This window comes from Triturus cristatus, chromosome 3_2 (genome assembly GCF_964204655.1).
Source record: "Triturus cristatus chromosome 3_2, aTriCri1.1, whole genome shotgun sequence".
In the NCBI taxonomy this organism is placed as follows: Eukaryota; Metazoa; Chordata; class Amphibia; order Caudata; family Salamandridae; genus Triturus; species Triturus cristatus.
Genome location: NC_140584.1, coordinates 92,362,762 through 92,381,259, shown reverse-complemented (window position 1 = coordinate 92,381,259; position 18,498 = coordinate 92,362,762). Strand labels below are relative to the sequence as shown.

At 54.2% G+C, this 18,498-nt stretch overlaps 1 protein-coding gene across 1 annotated transcript in view; it reads right to left on the bottom strand.

The window, feature by feature from the left end:
- Window positions 1–18,498, bottom strand: part of ADCY5 (adenylate cyclase 5) — a 1,541,762-nt gene that overhangs the window by 672,402 nt on the left and 850,862 nt on the right. The window lies entirely within an intron of this gene.

Here is an 18,498-nt window from a genome sequence, read left to right as displayed (position 1 = left end):
ATTCCGATCGTGTCCCACTTCTCGAAGCCCTTCGACGTCCACAGGGAGCCCAACCTCTCAGACGCATACAGCGGTGACGCCCGGGTCAAACGGTCCTTCCACCCCATAGCTGCATTAGCCGCGTGCCAGACACGCACCATGACACGCGTCGGTCCCGTCAAACGGGAGTCGGGCGCGCCAGAGTAGAGCGCGCGATTGTAATCGCCACCGGGTAGGAGCATCTTATCCATCTCAAATGCCGGGTTCAAGGCGGGCCCATAAAGGCCATGATTAATTGCAGCTAGTTGGGAGGCCCAGTAATACCGTTTAATGTCCGGGAGGGCGACCCCCCCATCGTACCACGGGAGCGTCAATTTAGCCAGAGCAATGCGCGGCCTCCCGTCCCAGAACAGGCGCCGCTGGAGGCCCTCCACCTCACGGAAATAGCGTGCCGGGACCAAGTCCATAGTATTCTGGAGGGCGTAGAGGAATCGCGGCAGGGACATCATTTTGAACAAAGCCGCTCGGCCGAGCGGCGAGAGTGGCAGACGCCGCCAGCGCACCACGTCCTCCTTCAAGCGCTGGAGGGGGGGTAGCAAATTCCGCTCATAGCGGGCCTCCGGGTCAAGTGTGATATAGATACCCAGGTACCGAAAACCTTGGGAGGCAATCTGGATCGGACAGTCCCGTGGTAGGGCCGGAGCCTCCCCGGAAAGCACATAGACACAGGATTTCGCCCAGTTGATGACCAGGCCTGAGTTGCGACCGAATGAGCGCAAAACATCAACCAGGACGATCAGTGATTTACGCGGGGAGGCGAGATACAGAAGGATGTCGTCAGCATAGAGGGACACACGGTCCTCATGCTCGAGGGTCCAGCGGAGACCACGGATAGAAGGGTGCCACCGCAGCCACTCCGCCAGGGGCTCCAGGGCCAGGGCAAACAGGAGAGGCGACAGGGGGCAACCCTGTCGCGTACCCCTCCCCAGCGCAAATGGGGCCGAGACTCGCCCATTCACTACCACCTGCGCCAATGGGCCCGAATATAGCAATTTGACCCAGCTAATGAAACCCGGGCCGAACCCGAATTTCGCCAGCATCGCCCAGATGTATGGCCATTCAAGCGTATCAAACGCCATGGTGGCGTCCAAGGACGCCAAGATGGCCGGCTCCCGCACAAATGGGACACGCGCGAGCACCCCGTGCAAGCGCCGCAGATTGAGCGCCGTGTTGCGGTGCGGTATAAAGCCAGATTGGTCTTGGTGGACCAAGTCGCCCACCACGCCAACCAACCGGTTGGCCAACACCTTGGCAAGGATTTTGGGCTCCGCGTTCAAAAGCGAAATCGGCCTATAGGATGTGACACGTTCACGGGGCTTCCCCTCCTTGTGGATCACCACAATTGTGGCCAGACGCTGGTCCGGCGGGAGGGAACCCTGCGAGTGGGCCGCCAGGAACATCGCGCGCAGGTGGGGCGCCAACACATCCGGGCGTAGCTTGTAGAGCTCGATGGGAATACCATTGGGGCCCATGGCCTTGCCGGATGCAACCGAGCGAATAGCCAAGGCAATTTCGTCCGAGGTGGGAGGGGCGTCCAGCGAATCCCTGTCCTCCACCGTTAGGGAGGGCAGTGCGATGTCCCGAAGCAGGGCATGGGAATCTTCCTCCGAGCAGGGGGAAACCGGGGAGTAGACTTCGCGGAAATAATCCGCGAAGCAGGAGACAATGGCTTCCGGCTCGGTGACACACGCACCATCAACACTCTCAATCAAAGGCACCACGCGGCTCGCTCTCTCCCTCTTATCCAACCATGCAATCAATTTGCCAGCCTTATCACCCACATCATACAATCGCCCCTGCTGCTCTCTACCGAGGCCCCTGGCCGCCTCCGTGACGAGGGCCCGATAGGCCGCCTGCTTTAGGTGTAGAACATGCAACTTGGCGTCTGTTACCCCGCTCCCCAGGTCACCCTCCAGTTCTGCAATCTCGGTCTCTACCCTGGTCACCTCCTCCCGCTCGAGCCGCCGGGCATGGGAGATAAAGGAGAGGGCCTCCCCTCTAAGGACTACCTTGAAAGCCTCCCACAGGGAGATGGCCGAAGAGACCGACCCCACATTCTCGTCGAAATATCGCTGTAAGGATTTGATCAAATCGGCACGAATGGTGGGGTCGCGCAGATACCATGCATTAATTGGGGCCACCCTGCCATCCCCCCTCGGGAAGACATCGAAATGCAACAACAATGGGGAGTGGTCTGAGATACCCCGCGCTAGATGGCGCACCTCCCCCACCCTCCCTGCATGGGCCGCCGGGACAAGGATGTAATCAAGCCGCGAGAGGCTACCATGGGCACCCGAGTGGAAGGTGTACTGTCGCAGTGCGGGATGCTTTAATCGCCAGCAATCCACCAGGCCCAGCGTGTCCAAAAGGCCGGGCAGCCACGCCTGTGCCCGGGGGAGGTCCCTAGGGGGATGGCGATCCATAGACCCAGAGGCTACCGCATTAAAGTCCCCTCCAACCACCAGCAGGCCACTCGGAAGGTCCAGAAGGAGGCGCCCCAGGTCCGCGAATGTGGTGGCTTGTAACCCAGGCGGGACGTACACTGATATAAAGATAAACACTCTACCCTCCATTCTTCCCACCAGAACCGTGTAGCGTCCCCTCTCATCATGGCGTACCTCATCAATCTCCAACGGGAGCGAGTTCTTGATCATAATACCCACCCCCCGCGAGCCCGAGGTGAAGCCGGAATGGGCCACCAAACGATATCCCCGCCGATTCATTGCATGAAAGGAGTTACCTATAAGGTGCGTCTCCTGCAGGAAGACAACATCTGGTGAAATACGTTTTAAGTACTGCAGGACCACACCACGCTTAATCCTATCCCCCAGGCCGTTAACATTCCATGACAACACAGTCAAATCCCTACCCCCCATCATACGTCGAATCAATCGGTCGTCCCCCATCGAGCATCCTAAAAACAACAACATAGTAGCGGGTTTGCCCTGCGGTGCTAACAAACAACACACCCCCCCCACCCCCCGGTCCCAACAGAACTCCCCCCTCCCTGCACCCCTGCATGAGCCCAAACAGCCCCCCCAAAGTGCAGTGTGCCTGTCGCCCCATAGCTAAAATACTAACTAGTCCCCCAGAGGAGGAGGGAAGCCCCCAACAGACCCCGCGCGACCTCCATAGGAGGGGAACATACGCAATCAATAAATGGTGAAGGAACAACGTCCAGAGCAAGGCCTATTCAGTCACCCCTCAATTCTGATCCGGCGGGCCCTCCTCGCCTGCCGCGCCCCCCCCGCCCCCCCGGCCCCGATCTCCAGGCAGAGTGTCCAGCCAGTCCCCAGCCGCCTCGGGCCGGTCGAAGAAGTGCGTGCGACCATCCACCGCTACCCTCAGCTTGGCTGGAAAGAGCATTGAGTACTTGAGGTTCAGGTCCCTTAGGCGACGTTTAACACCAAGAAAGCTCTGTCGCTGCTTCTGGACCGCCGGAGTAAAGTCTGGGTAGAAATGTACCTCCATGTTGTCAAGCTTGACCGGTCCCTGTTGCCTGGAGGTCTGGAGGATAGCATCTCTGTCCCGAAAATTAAAAATCCGGGCAATGAGCGGCCGCGGCGGGGCACCAGTCTTAGGTCTGCCCCCGGGGACCCGGTGAGCACGCTCCACCGCAAAAAGCTTACTCAGCCCCCGGGGCTGGAGATGGGTCAGGATCAAATCTTCCACGAAAAGATCCGCCGCCTCCGCCTCTCGTCCCTCCGGCACCCCCACAATACGGACATTATTCCTTCGGGCCCGACCCTCGGAGTCCTCCAATCGCCGGTCCATCAGGGCGCTCGCCTGGCCAAGCCGGCGCACCTCCTTCTGGAGGGCCACCACGTCTGTCGTGAGGCTCGTTGTGGTGTGGGCCAGGGAGTCGACTCGGTCGTTTGTTTTGGACAAGTCTGCCCTCACAAGGCTCACATCCACAAGGACCGAGTCTATTTTTTGCGCTAAGGTGTCGAAACGCTGGTCCACCGAGGCCTTCATCTCTGCGATGGCGCCCATGACGTCCCGGAGGGTCAGATCCACCGGATGAGCAGATGCCTCCGTCGGGCCCACCGGGGATGCACGCGATGTCTCCGGAGAACCCTTCTGAAGCGTGTAGCGGTCCATACTGTTGGCCTGGTGCGCCGTGCCACGGCGGGTCGTCTTCACCTTCGCCCGGTCGCCATCTTGTTTGGTGGACATGCTGGCTCTTCCCCCGTCGTGCCAAGCTCCCAAACGGGCCGCTAAACCAAGTCACGGGTGCCAGGGGGGGCAGGGGCGACCACCGAACCGCGGGTCAACCCACCGCCGGCGGGTCAGCCGGGCTCCTGGACAAGGCCACACCACCGCACCCCGCTCCGCAGCCCGACCCGGCCTGAGAGCTAGGAGGGCGCAAAAGCGAAAGTGAAAGTGCGGGGTACGCCAGTCGCCCAGCCCCGCTCGCCGCTGTTATTCACTTTGTCCCCGGATCGCCCCACTACTCCAGTCCGGGGGGCCGGCGAGGAGAAGGCCGCAACCTTCGATCGATGCTCCCACCGGCGTTCGGGGTCCGATTCGAGCCCAAAAAACGGGTGGCGCCTCAGCTCCGGTTCCCCAACACAGTCCCCTCAACAAGGACAGGATATCGCCAGGATTAATTCAGGAGGTCGCGGAGGTCCTCGGGAGCCTCGCACCTACGCGGCCATCTTGGTTGCGCGCTAGGCTCCTCTCGAGATAACTATGTTGCTTTATTTCCCAGCCTGGTCCTGCGCGACCCTTATAATGTGCACTTATTTTCTGCAGCTCTTAATAAAAAGAATTTAACCATAAAGTGAAAACAGCTGCTTCAGAAAGGATTATTGTTGACTGTTGGAGCCGGCCTCGTGGCATGGCCCTGATCCCCCTCTCCAGGCCGCACGAGGACCCCTTCACCGCGGGGCTCCGCCATCTTGGATTGTACGCGACCCCGCTCACCCCGGCTTCGGCCCCAGCGAAGCCCCGACATCGAGGCACCAAGAACCGACCAGGGGGTACCACGTGGCCACTTCACCACTCCAGGAGGAGGGTAGTATCGATGGGACCCCCAACCGTCCTCCAACGCCTAGGTGTGATCGCCCTCCGGCCTTCCTGGGCCTGGCGCCTCTCCTGCTGGGCGTCTGGCCGCTCCCAACCCGGCCTATCCGCCTCCCCCGGCGCCAGGGGCCGGACATCAAGGGACTCCAGACCTATATCTGGGGCGACTCCGCAACAGGACAGTAGTTGTATCCCGGAGTCAAGAGCCCTGCTGATCGGATCGCGGCTGACCCTACGGAAACAGACTCATCCTGAACCTACGCTCTGAGCCCTGCTGACTACGTCGCGGCTCCCTCGTGCTTGAAGATCCTCACGAACCTTCGGGGCCCTGCTGACGCTGTCGCGGCCCGACCTTGCTGAACCTACCACCAGAGCCCTGCTGACCTCGTCGCGGCTCGTCCGAAGCGGACCTACCACCAGAGCCCTGCTGACTGTGTCGCGGCTCAACCCAAGCGGAATTACCACCAGAGCCCTGCTGACATCGTCGCGGCTCCCCTCGTTCGAGCTACCTCGGGACCAGCCCCTGCCGCTCTGGCCCCCGGAGCATCCGGCGGCCTACAGCAAGATCTGGCGCAGAGCAACCCCGTACCAGGCTGGTACTGAGACTGTCCCGCTACCCTGTCCCTACCAAGACATTGAGACTCTCTTCGGATCTCTCGATCCCACTGTAAATATTGCAACGGCACGTGCTACTATTTGATAAAGGCATATTCGTGAATCTAACCTCGAGTCCTGTGTGGTGGTGTTACTGGGCTGGTACGATTATAGGAGAAGGACCTCTCCTAGGAGGCTTCTCAGCGGCGCTCGGCTACATCTTTGCAACAGGAAGGCTCCCCCGGGTGGTCCCCCTGACCCCCCGACGGTCCTCCCTCCAACATTTGGTGGCCAGCGACGGGATCCGAGCCAGACGCAAATCGTACGCGCAAGTAACTCACCCACTACCTGACCGGACGGAAAAGAGCCATGAGCAGCCAAGAAACCACCACGACCGCAACATTCCAACCAGAACGGTTGGAAGAGTACACCCACAAGTAACTGAAACAGTTCTGTAAGGACAAAGGTATCCCGACCACCGGATTGGGCACAAAAGAGGAAATGCAAAAAGCCCTGAGAGCCTGGGCAGAATCCGAAGCCACTCCACCCCAAGGTGAAGGGACCTCGGCCCGGGACAAAACCCTGCAACCAACCACGGCCCCGGCTAATGGGGGAAGAAGCAACACGGAAGCCGGCCTATCCCCGGAAGAATTACGAGAACGGGAAAGGGTCCGGACACACGAATTGGAACTCGCACGACTCCGGCTAGACGGCGAACTCCTGCTGGCAGAGAAGAATTTGGCCCTAGAGCAACTGCGGTTGCAGGAGGAGATCGAAGAGAAGCGGCATCGAGAACTGGAGGAGAAAAGGCTAACCTTCGAACACGAGAGGGGCCTCAAAGAACTCGAACTGAAGTCCAAAAAGGGGGAGACCGGCACCCCCGGAACCGGGGACGTTCCGCCGCTAACCGAGGCGAAGGTCCATATTCCCAAGGATGTCGTCAAAGAGTACTATAAAAACGACGACATCCAGCAGTGGTTCAAAGCGTACGAGGTGGCCATGACCTCCCATAGGGTACCCCAGAAGGATTGGGGTGCCGGCCTATGGGGGCGGTTCCTCAGCGAGGGTCGAGATACCCTGTTGCAACTCCCAGACGCAGTGATGACCTCGTACGACCACATGAAGGAGGCCCTGCTCACCCGCTACGGACTATCCGCCGAGATGTACCACCAGCGCTTCCGGGACTGCAAGAAGCTCCCCGGTACAACATGGGTCGAGTACGTGGACTTCTTTAGCAGAGCCCTGGAAGGGTGGGTAAAAGGGAGCAAGGTTACCTCCTACAACCGAAGGAACGGGACCGCTGGACACCCTCCCCGACAAATAGCCGCCGCAGCTCTGGGGGAGGGAAGCGAAGAGGAAGAAGACCACGCCGGGTCCCCCGAGTGGGAGCCGGCTGCCATGTCACTCGTATGCTTGGGCAGCCGAGAAATGGTGCCCCGAACACCCCTCCCGAGCAACACCCAGAAGTACCAGCAGTGGGTCACCATTAATGGGCAACGGGCCGAAGCCCTCCGTGACACTGGAGCCAGTGTGACCGCAGTCCGCTGCCACCTGGTGACCCCCGAACAGATCCTGCCGCATGTCCTATGCCCTGTCCGGGCAGGCGACAACACCGAGACCATGTGCCGGATGGCCCGGATTGCCTTCGAGTGGGGAGGAGTGTCGGGCCTGCTAAAAGTAACTGTCCGCGACGACGCTCCGGTGGACTGCCTCCTGGGGAACGACCTGGAGGGCTCCCCCTGGGCACAGGTGGAGCGCCGGGAGCATCTAAGGATGCTAGGACTGCCCGAGTGGCCCTGCGCCACCACCCGGTCCATGACCGCCCAACCAGCCACCGCAGCGGCCCCCGTCGAGCCTGAGGGTCCCCTGCTGCCGCCCCCTTCCGTCAGGGGGGAACCTGACGATGAGGCCGGGCCCACCGAACTTCCCCCGGACGAGGTCGCCTCCCTCAGCGAACTCCCCGAACTTGCACAATGGCGCCACGACGGGGGCCCCACCAGAGAAGAGTTCCAGCAGGAACAGAAGACCTGCCCGTCCCTCGAAGGGGCCCGACAGCAAGCGGCCGCCCAGACCACGGGGGACCCCACGGGAACCCACTGGGTCTATTGGGACAATGACTTAGTGTATAGCGAGCAGAAGATCGCAGAACTGGGGGCCGGTCGAGTGTTGGTGGTCCCCCTCCGCTTCCGGGAATTCCTCCTGAACCTGGCACATGACGTGCCCCTCACCGGACACCTAGGGCGAGACAAAACCTACAGCCGCTTGGTGACCCACTTCTACTGGCCCCGGATGCGGAGAGACGTGGACAACCACTGCCGGTCCTGCCAGACCTGCCAAGCCAGCGGGAAGACTGGGGGTCGAGTCAAGGCCCCTCTCCAGCCGTTTCCAGCCGTCCACACCCCGTTCGAGCGGGTAGGGATCGACATCGTGGGGCCCCTAGACCCCCGAACCGCCCTGGGCCACCGCTTCATCCTGGTGCTGGTTGACCACGCCCCCGATACCCAGAGGCCATCCCCCTCCGAACTGTGACAGCCCCCGTGGTGGGCCGGGCCCTGATGAGCATCTTCTCCAGGGTGGGGTTCCCCCGAGAAGTGGTGAGCGACCGGCGCACGAACTTCATCTCCAAATACATGCGGTCCCTATGGCAGCAATGCGGGGTCACCTACAAATTCACTACCCCATACCACCCCCAGGGGAACGGACTGGTCGAGCGGTTCAACAGAACCTTGAAGGGGATGATCAAGGGCCTGGAAGAGCCCCTGAGGCGGAGATGGGATGTCCTGCTGCCATGCCTCCTGTTCGCCTATCGGGAGGTCCCGCAGAAATCCCTGGGCTTCAGCCCCTTCGAACTTTTGTATGGGCATCCGGTCCAAGGGCCCCTCAGCCTGGTCAAGGAGGGCTGGGAGGCGAGCATCCAAGGTGCCCTGCCCGACGTCTACAGGTACCTCCTGACCCTGCGGAACCAGACTCGTAAGTTCCGGGCCCTGGCTGAGGCCAACCTCGAGGCCAGCCAAGAGGACATGAAGCGCTGGTATGATGAAAATGCCTCGTCCATCGAGTTCGAGCCAGGCCAGCAAGTCTGGGTCATGTCGCCCGTGGACCCCTGCGCCCTTCAGGACAAATGGACCGGGCCCTTCAAGGTGGTTGAGAAGAAGAGCCCTGTCACCTACCTGGTCGACATGGAATCCCCCAGGAACCCCCTCCGGGTCCTACACGCAAACCGGCTCAAGCCCTACTTTGCCCGAACGGAACTGAGCCTGCTGCTGGCTACGGACGATGGGGGCGAAAGTAATTCCTAGCCCCTACCCGACCCCCTGGGGTCCTCGGATCGAGACGGCTCCGTGGAGGGCGTCAGACTCTCCACCACCCTGACCCCTAAACAATGCCATGACTGCCGGCAGCTGCTGCAAGCCTTCACTGCTCTCTTCTCCCTTACGCCCGGGGTAACACCCTGGTGCGTCCACGACGTGGATACCGGGGACAGCCCCCCCCCGTGCGACACCGCGCCTACCGGGTGCCCGATCGAGTCCGAGCCTGCATCCAAACAGAGGTCTTCAAGATGCTCGCCCTCGGGGTCATCGAACAGTCAGACAGCCCGTGGGCCAGCCCCGTGGTCCTGGTGCCAAAGGCCGCCGCCCCCGGCGCCCCCCCGGAACTTAGATTTTGTGTAGACTACCGGGGCCTGAACGCAGTCACCAAGACCGATGCCCATCCCCTGCCGCGGGCAGACAAGCTGCGGGCAGACAAGCTGATCGACCGCCTAGGAGCAGCCCGCTACCTCAGCACCTTTGATCTCACTGCCGGGTACTGGCAGATCAGGCTCACCCCCGGCGCCCGTGAACGCTCCGCTTTCTCCGACCCCGATGGGCACTACCACTTTCGGGTGATGCCCTTCGGCATGAAGAACGCCCCGGCGACCATCCAGCGGCTGGTGAACAAGGTCCTGGCCGGGCTGGAAGCCTTCAGCGCAGCCTACTTGGACGATATTGCAGTATTCAGCAGCCACTGGGCCGAGCACCTGGGGCACCTCAAAGAAGTCCTGGCCGCCCTCCAAAGGGCCGGGCTCACGATTAAGGCAAGCAAATGCCAGATCGGTCAAGGATCGGTGACCTATCTGGGCCATCAAGTGGGGAGCGGCCAGGTGGCTCCCCTCCAGTTGAAGGTTGACGCTATCCGGGCTTGGGAGCCCCCTGCCACCCAAACAGCTGTCCGGGCCTTCTTGGGGCTCACGGGCTACTACCGGCGATTCATCAAGGACTATGGGAGTATTGTGGGCCCCCTCACGGAGCTCACTTCCAAGAAGCAGCCCAAGACGGTGAACTGGACACCCCGCTGTCAAACCGCTTTCGAGGCCCTCAAAGCTGCAATGTGCGCTGCTCCTGTACTGCAGGCCCCTGACTACAGCAAGGAGTTTGTGGTTCAGACCGATGCCTCGGAGTATGGAGTTGGGGCAGTCCTATCCCAGATGGACGCAGAGGGCCTCGACAGGCCCGTGGCCTTCATCAGCCGCCGACTGCTGCCTCGAGAACAGAGGTGGAGCACCATCGAGCGGGAGGCCTTCGCCGTGGTATGGGCTCTCAAAAATCTCCGGCCCTACCTCTTCGGCACCCACTTCCGAGTACAGACCGACCACCGGCCCTTGCGGTGGTTAATGCAGATGCGAGGCGAGAACCCCAAGTTGTTGCGATGGTCCATCTCTCTGCAAGGGATGGATTTCACAGTGGAGCACCGGCCCGGCAACGACCACGCCAACGCCGATGGCCTGTCCCGATTCTTCCGCCTCGGCGAGGAGAACCCCCAAGAAAATGGGTGACTCTCCCTGCCTTCAGCTGGGGGGACGCTTGTTGGAGCCGGCCTCGTGGCGTGGCCCTGATCCCCTACTCCAGGCCGCACGAGGACCCCTTCACCGCGGGGCTCCGCCATCTTGGATTGTACGCGACCCCGCTCACCCTGGCTTCGCGAAGCCCCGACATCGAGGCACCAAGAACCGACCAGGGGGTACCACGTGGCCACTTCACCACTCCAGGAGGAGGGTAGTATCGATGGGACCCCCAACCGTCCTCCAACGCCTAGGTGTGATCGCCCTCCGGCCTTCCTGGGCCTGGCGCCTCTCCTGCTGGGCGTCTGGCCGCTCCCAACCCGGCCTATCCGCCTCCCCCGGCATCCAGGGGCCGGACATCAAGGGACTCCAGACCTATATCTGGGGCGACTCCGCAACAGGACAGTAGTTGTATCCTGGAGTCAAGAGCCATGCTGATCGGATCGTGGCTGACCCTACGGAAACAGACTCATCCTGAACCTACGCTCTGAGCCCTGCTGACTACGTCGCGGCTCCCTCGTGCTTGAAGATCCTCACGAACCTTCGGGGCCCTGCTGCCGCTGTCGCGGCCCGACCTTGCTGAACCTACCACCAGAGCCCTGCTGACCTCGTCGCGGCTCGTCCGAAGCAGACCTACCACCAGAGCCCTGCTGACATCGTCGCGGCTCCCCTCGTTCGAGCTACCTCGGGACCAGCCCCTGCCGCTCCGGCCCCCGGAGCATCCGGCGGCCTACAGCAAGATCTGGCGCAGAGCAACCCCGTACCAGGCTGGTACTGAGACTGTCCCGCTACCCTGTCCCTACCAAGACATTGAGACTCTCTTCGGATCTCTCGATCCCACTGTAAATATTGCAACGGCACGTGCTACTATTTGATAAAGGCATATTCGTGAATCTAACCTCGAGTCCTGTGTGGTGGTGTTACTGGGCTGGTACGATTATAGGAGAAGGACCTCTCCTAGGAGGCTTCTCAGCGGCGCTCGGCTACATCTTTGCAACAGGAAGGCTCCCCCGGGTGGTCCCCCTGACCCCCCGACGGTCCTCCCTCCAACATTGACCCACCTGCTTAAAAAGTCTTCAGGTCCTTTTTAAACCGAGATTTGGAATCCAGGTTCCATAGCTCACCCGCCAAATACGAGTGGCTCGCGTAACTCTTGGAATAGTCATGGGCAACTTATTGTTGTAGGGCAAGTCTCTGCTTGACCTATAACAGTTGAATCTATGCTGAAAAAAGAGAGGGCCTTCCTTGTGTACAGCTCTAAAGGTGATCAGCAAAGATTTGAAGATGATCCATTTTTCTACCCAAAGCAAACGTAGCTGTTTGAGACCCTGTCTAATACAGGGTCTTTTCACAATACATACAATGAGCCGAGCAGCATTTTGTATTATCATGAGTTTGTGGAGTGATTTAGCAGAAATGCTCAAGACAAGGGAGGTGGAATAGTCAACCCAAGAGGTGACCAAGGCTTGCACAATCGATTTCCTGGTGTTCACCAGTAAATACATCTAGAAACATAAATAGCGATAAGCATATGCTTGCTGTTAAAAAAGTAATAATGAGAAAGTAAAGAAGGTATTAAGAAAATTGTTGAAGTCACGGAAACTACCCAGAATGGATGAAGGTGCATCCTTCTTGTGTGAGCGCAATAGAACACTGATGAGAGCAAGCAAAGTAAGTGAGTGCGGAGCTAACCCCTATGAAGGAAGTGGTGGTTAGCGTTAGGAAGTGGTGAGGCACATTCAGAACAATCACAGGATTTAAAGTAATGGGTGTATGGTCCACTCTAGAGGAGGGATGGACAGAAGAAGAGTGGGTTTAAAAGGGAGCCATAGTGAAGAAAAAAATGAGGCCAGGTCAGAGTTCTCAGGCAGGTAATGTAAATGAAAAGCTAAAGGGACCTAGCAGCGAAGAACCCACTGGAAGACTCACTTAATCTTTCTGCCCATTATCTAGAAGACATTAGGATTGAGGAGGAGTTAAGTAGACCTTGTCACAATCAATGTTGGTATCTTTTATGTGATTTTCTTTTTCAGAGCCCAGTAACACAGAGCTTCTCGTGTTAAGAAGAAAACTTAACAAGCTCAAAGCCTTAACAAGGAGTTAAAAAAGTAACACAAGAGAGTAGTTATTAAAGATCCTCTTCAATTGCTTTCTGACAGCTGGCGAGGTTAGGTTGCGTGCAAAGGGCTTCTAGCACAGCTCCATAGTTTAGCAGGGTCTCCGTGTGTGACTGTTCTTGCTCAAACGACAGTGAATGGAAACGGTTTAGCAGAACACAAGGATCTTTTAGGTTGGCAGAATGGAAATCTGCATGCTAAAAAGTAAAAGCAGTTCTGGTGCATTGTGAACAATACTGAGTGCTTAGAGGGAAGTTCCAGGCCAAATGGGCTTCCAGTCAGGAGATTTTGAGATGGGCAAGATTCTGTCAACCCTTGAAATGCCAGAAATAGGATACATAGCAACGTTTTGAATTAATTAAATATGGCGGCACAACTTCTGTAGGGTGGATCGGTAGATAGGATTTGTGTATCCAGCCTGGCCTGAATCAAAATCTTTATCACAGGTATATGCCAACTGTTATCGAGCAGTTACCTTAGACACTTTGGCTAATTGAGTGTCAAGTGAAAAACTGGCGTACATGTAATACCTAGATCGAGGATAACTATAGCTGGGGAAGCGACAGGAATCATTGATCGCAGCCAGCATTTATTTAGGCAAAATGAAGGGGCATAGAGTGAGAGCAGCACATTGGTACTGTATCAGTTAAATAAAAAAAAGGTCAGACATCCATCAACCAGGTTAAGGCAAGTGATGGGATGGGAAACATTCTCTGCTTGGTATACAGGCATGTTACCTACTCCGAATTCTCTAATGCATGTGAAACTATTATCCTAACTTTTATTTTGTCACTGACATCATGCTATTCAGAGGTGTAAACAGAGATCTAGGCCTATCCCTGACAATGTGAGGTCCTGGACCGGTCTTGTGATCTGGAGGGATGCACCAAGTATTGCCACATACTGAACAGAGGACTACTGTCCCTTCTTCTGTGTTCATCATGTAAAGACGTGGTGGCAGCGTACTCTGTATGATAATGTATCGTGTGATCGGAACTTTCTATCTGTGTCAAGGAAACCATGGTCTACTGATCCCTAACGTGTAAAGTTCCCCTGTAGTTTGAGACCCAACCCCTTGTGCTGACATCCTGTGTGCATGTGGAGTGCATGTGTTTGTATTCTGGGCCTGTGATACATGTGTGTGTGTCTGTGAGAGAGAGACAGAGAGATAAAGTGCGAGTACTAAAACCAGTGGGATCCATTTGAATGTCCTTAGATTAGAATGGCATACGCTGGAGCATGAGGATAGCTTTCTCAGACAGTGGAAGTGGATTGACTGCCTTCTTGTGGCCAGAGGGTGGAGACCCTAACACTGAAGTGAGGAGGCTGGAGACAGGCTACCTTTTGAAATTTCATGACTTAGTTAGCAAGTGGCTGCTGATTAGTTCTTTCTGATCTTTACCATTTGGTAGATGACTGAGATGAATAGTAGGACTGCGGTTTCTGTGTTCAAAGTGAGGAAATTTCTATGTCAGATATGTCCTTTGGTTTGACCCAGACTAATGCTTCACAAAAGCTAATGACAGCCAGATGAAGAAAACGCACACTTCATTGTGCCCATGCATTGGGTGCTGCCGCTTGAAGACAGCCTCAGAGGAACCTGCTGTGAGAAGCATCACTTAACACAAGGATATGTCTGGACCTCAGTCTGAGAAGGATTCTTGAAACAACCGCCAAACAAGTGACAGCAGTGCAAGTGAGGTCAGATGAAGAGGGCCTTGTGCAGTTGTATAAAAACCTATGTTCCTTTCTCTTCTGCCTATTGTCTTTGAGCGCTGAAGCTCAAACTAAAGGAGAGGGCCTTTTCTCTTGCTGCGCCTCAGATGTCAAGGCATCTGCACACAGGTAGGCAGAGGGAGCCCCTGATTCTTAAATGAACATCCATCTGCAGTCTCTGAGCTGTCTGTCCATAGGAAGTGCTCGCTCTCTCTGAGTGGCACAGGAAATTGTTTGCCACCCTTGTTTTCTGCTCATTGTGCTCTTTGCAGTCACAGCAGAGGGAAGGATATATTGACTGTGTGAATTATCATGCGAGTAACCTGAAAGGCTACTAAGTAAATGCTGCAGTCCAACAGAAGTGTGTGCAAATTGGATGAGGTTTTCCACATACAGGAGCATTCCATATGAGCATAGACACACACACATTGGTATCCTGTTTTCAATGAATGCTGTGCCACTCCCCTGCATCTTTCGGCAGATGCCACTGCCACCCTGGTTCCTCATCATATTGGTCTCGAGTAAGGTGATTTCTGTTGCCATTTACCTGCGTCACCATTGCTTTACTTCCAACCCAACCTGAGAAATCTCTCTGTTAGATTACCAGGCCGGGTCAGGGAAGACTAGCGACTTTTGACCATTGAGCATTCTTCTGCTGCTTCTGACTTGTGCACCCCAGGGTAGGAAAATGGAGCAATTTGAGCAGCACGCTTTGAGAGCATCTGGCTAACTTTCCAAGCCTAGAGCTGTGAGCAGTTCGGCCACGGTCTCCCATGGCTCTCCACTGCCTGCACACCATGCCACCAAAAACTTAAGGAGGCTCACAGAGAGATAGAGGGGGCAGCAGAAAATAGGCCCAGACAAGCTCACAGAGGCAGAGGCTGCACCAGACAGAAGCGTCAGTGGACAACAGGCAAAATCGACCTCACCAAGTTCTCCTTTATCCACAGACCTTAAAAAGCTGACAGAGAAGATAGGCCCCAGCAGCCACTGAGGGTGCTTGTGCCCATGGGAGTCTCAGTGCTCTTCTGCAGCCTCCTGTCTCCCAGTTGCCAGTCTCTCCTGCTGCTCCTATTGAATTGGTTGCTTTCCCCCAGGTCTAGGAGATGGGAAGCCAACTCTGTGGACCTCCGGACGTACATCGACAGACATGGGAGTTGGTGCGGGGGCAGAGTATATGGCATCCTCCCAGAGAAGGCAACCCCAGCACAGTTTACAGTCTGGTAGCAGCAACCTCCAAAGTTATCTGGTCCAGTAGAGGACAACCTTGAGGCTTTAAGATACTCTCACAAGGGACCACAACAAAGTACAAGCGACAAGGACTATCTAGAAACAGCAATCAAAGGAAACAAGTCAAACAACTGATCTCATATCCTAAACACTCCTCAATTACTATTCAACACAATGCTTTCACTAGCAAGAGTTATAATGCAGAATCATCAACAGCAAAAAAAAGCAGAATCAGCAATCGAAACAGCTTTAACAATAGAAAAACTCTCACTGAACAAAACTAAAAAACAGCAGAACATAAACTGGAACCTGTGACTGAATTTCCTAGCAACCTACCAGACCAAGCAGCCTTGGGAGCAACTGGCCTCACACCCGACTAATCCGTCTCAACCTGGGACTCACGGGTTATGGCTTTCATGACTCAGTGAGAGAGCATAACTTCCATATCAATCTCAAGGAGCTCACCCATAACCACCAGAGGGCCAGTTGGTAGGCCACAGACTGATGTAGCAAAAGTAACTGATCAATCCAAGCTCACAAAACCCGAAACTGTCAAATAATAGAGGACAACTTAGGCTTCTTACGACTTTGCATCCACACCGTCAGTGGTTCTAAAATAGCAATAACAGAGGTGCACACTTATAACAGCTGAAACAGAATCTCAACTTGAAATCAAGCAAAGTTCAGGAACATTTTAGCTCTACTGAAATGCTAGGACTACTTATTACGACAATGACTGAAATTAATAAACCACCACAGATCACTGTTTTAAACATTACTGCCTTGAAGAGGCATTCCATATATGGCTGGGACGACATATAAACTGGTACACATGACTTCTTTGTTGAGCCTTACTAGAAACAGAAAATGATACACACTGCTACAAATACCCCACTCAGATATCCCAGAATGGGGTTCTTAAAACTTGTTGAGCTCTTTGGACAACACTGACCTCTTGATTAATATAGATGGAATTATTCATAGCTCAACTACTCATACATTATCTCCTGTAAAAAATAATGGATCAAGTGAATCAGCAACATCACACTCATATGCTCTCCACATCAATAATGAAACTACTCCACCAGGTTATGTGGTTCTAACCACCATGACCGCAATACATTCAGTCCTATCAAAAATGGATGACTCTCTCGAGGTCTCATTGAAGAACAGGTAGCTCTCTTAAAAACCATGAGATAAAACATTTCTCTAATCCAAAACAACAATAAAATATGAACTAATATTGGAAAAAAGTTTCAATTTTATTATAGATTATTAACCCCTTGTCCAGAATAGCCAATGTCATCAACTTGGTAAACCTGCTACCAGTGGCAGCTGGTGACATTTGAAAGTGGTGAAGCGTAAACGTTGAGTATGACTTTTATATTGCGAGCGACGCGAGCAAGCTTAATGGAGAAATTTGGAGTCCAGAGTGGGTCATCCTTCCGAGAATTTTTATTAAAAAGATTGGCAAATGGTGCATTTTAAAGCAAATGAATTTAGTGATAAAGTAAGGCTTATAATACAGTGGGAACATATAGTCTTGAAATATTAAACAGATTAAAAACTGCCCCATATCTTACTGCAGTAATATGTTCAACAGTTACTGTAATGTGAAAATTGTACAGCGCAACAACTTCAGTCCCTTAAAGTGTGTGCTTGTTTATTGTCTTGCACTGCATGTGGCATCAACTTTGGAAAAAATGCTCTAACCAGGCTTTGGAAAGCACCCACAGCTGCTGGTTGCAATCAGTCATATAGAAGTATGTGCAGACAGGTCTTTAAGTGGGATGAAAAAAGTAGGGCTCTCTAAAAGGGAACATTTAAAATAAATTTCTGTGATTCCCACAGTGTGTCACCCGACCAGTATTTTGGTTTCTCTCTGAGATGTAACTGCATCCAGATATAAAACACAACAACTGACATACACTTGAAACACCTGTCAGTACTATTGGCTTTGTCAGTGGTTGTTAGCTGTTTAAGATAAATGAGTAACAATGATTTACTGTAAACAATTAACATTGGAAATGTTTCAATTCTGAAATTGTGAGTCATTAAATAAAAGAGTATTGCTGCCTGTGAAAAGAGTTTTAGTCTTCAGTTATATGCTCTTTATGTTAGATATGTATGCTCTTTTTCTCTGCATATTTCCTTCATCTGCACATCTTCAACCACCTCTTTCCTCTTCAGCACCTTCTTCCCCGAATGCACTTCCTCGCTTCTCCCTCACTTCACCATTTCCAAACATACAGTGCACTCATTCACCTTCAAGCAAGTTATTTCCTTTGTAAATAATTTGACATCTGTGTATTTCCTTCACATACATTTCCACAGAATTTCAATTGCAACTGGAATACATAACCATTGTTCTGTGTGCTCTGCAGAGTGGCCAACCCACTGACAGGCACTTTGCTTTGGCCTCAGCCGTAGAGCTCTCAATCAAAGCCCCTCATAAACACCTGGTACCTGCATGGCATGCACGGAAAAAATACAGAAACACAACATGATAAAATAGCTAACTCTTGGGGAATGCAGGATTAAGTTGATCTGATGTGACTTAGCGGCTCTGTATATACTGGTTATCTATGTTGTGAACATTAACGGTTGTAAAGGGCTCTGACGCAGATGCTCTGTATAGACTTGTTATCTTTGATGTAAACATTTACTGTTGTAAAGCACTCTGAAACCTTCGAGTCTAGCTAGCACTATATATAATTCTTAAATAAATAAAGAAAGAAAGTAACACATGTGAAATAAGAGAGAGATAGTTCCTTAACATTTTAAACATTCATTGTTCATAAATCAATCCATGTTTTTGGCATTAATGTTATTGGCATGAAGATAGGGCCTGTTTTATCGCCATACTGCAGATAACTGTCTTTACTATAAGCACATATTTGGATCAACTTTGCAAGGGAACAAAAACCCTGCTCACCTTTTGGATCAATTTCATGGGGA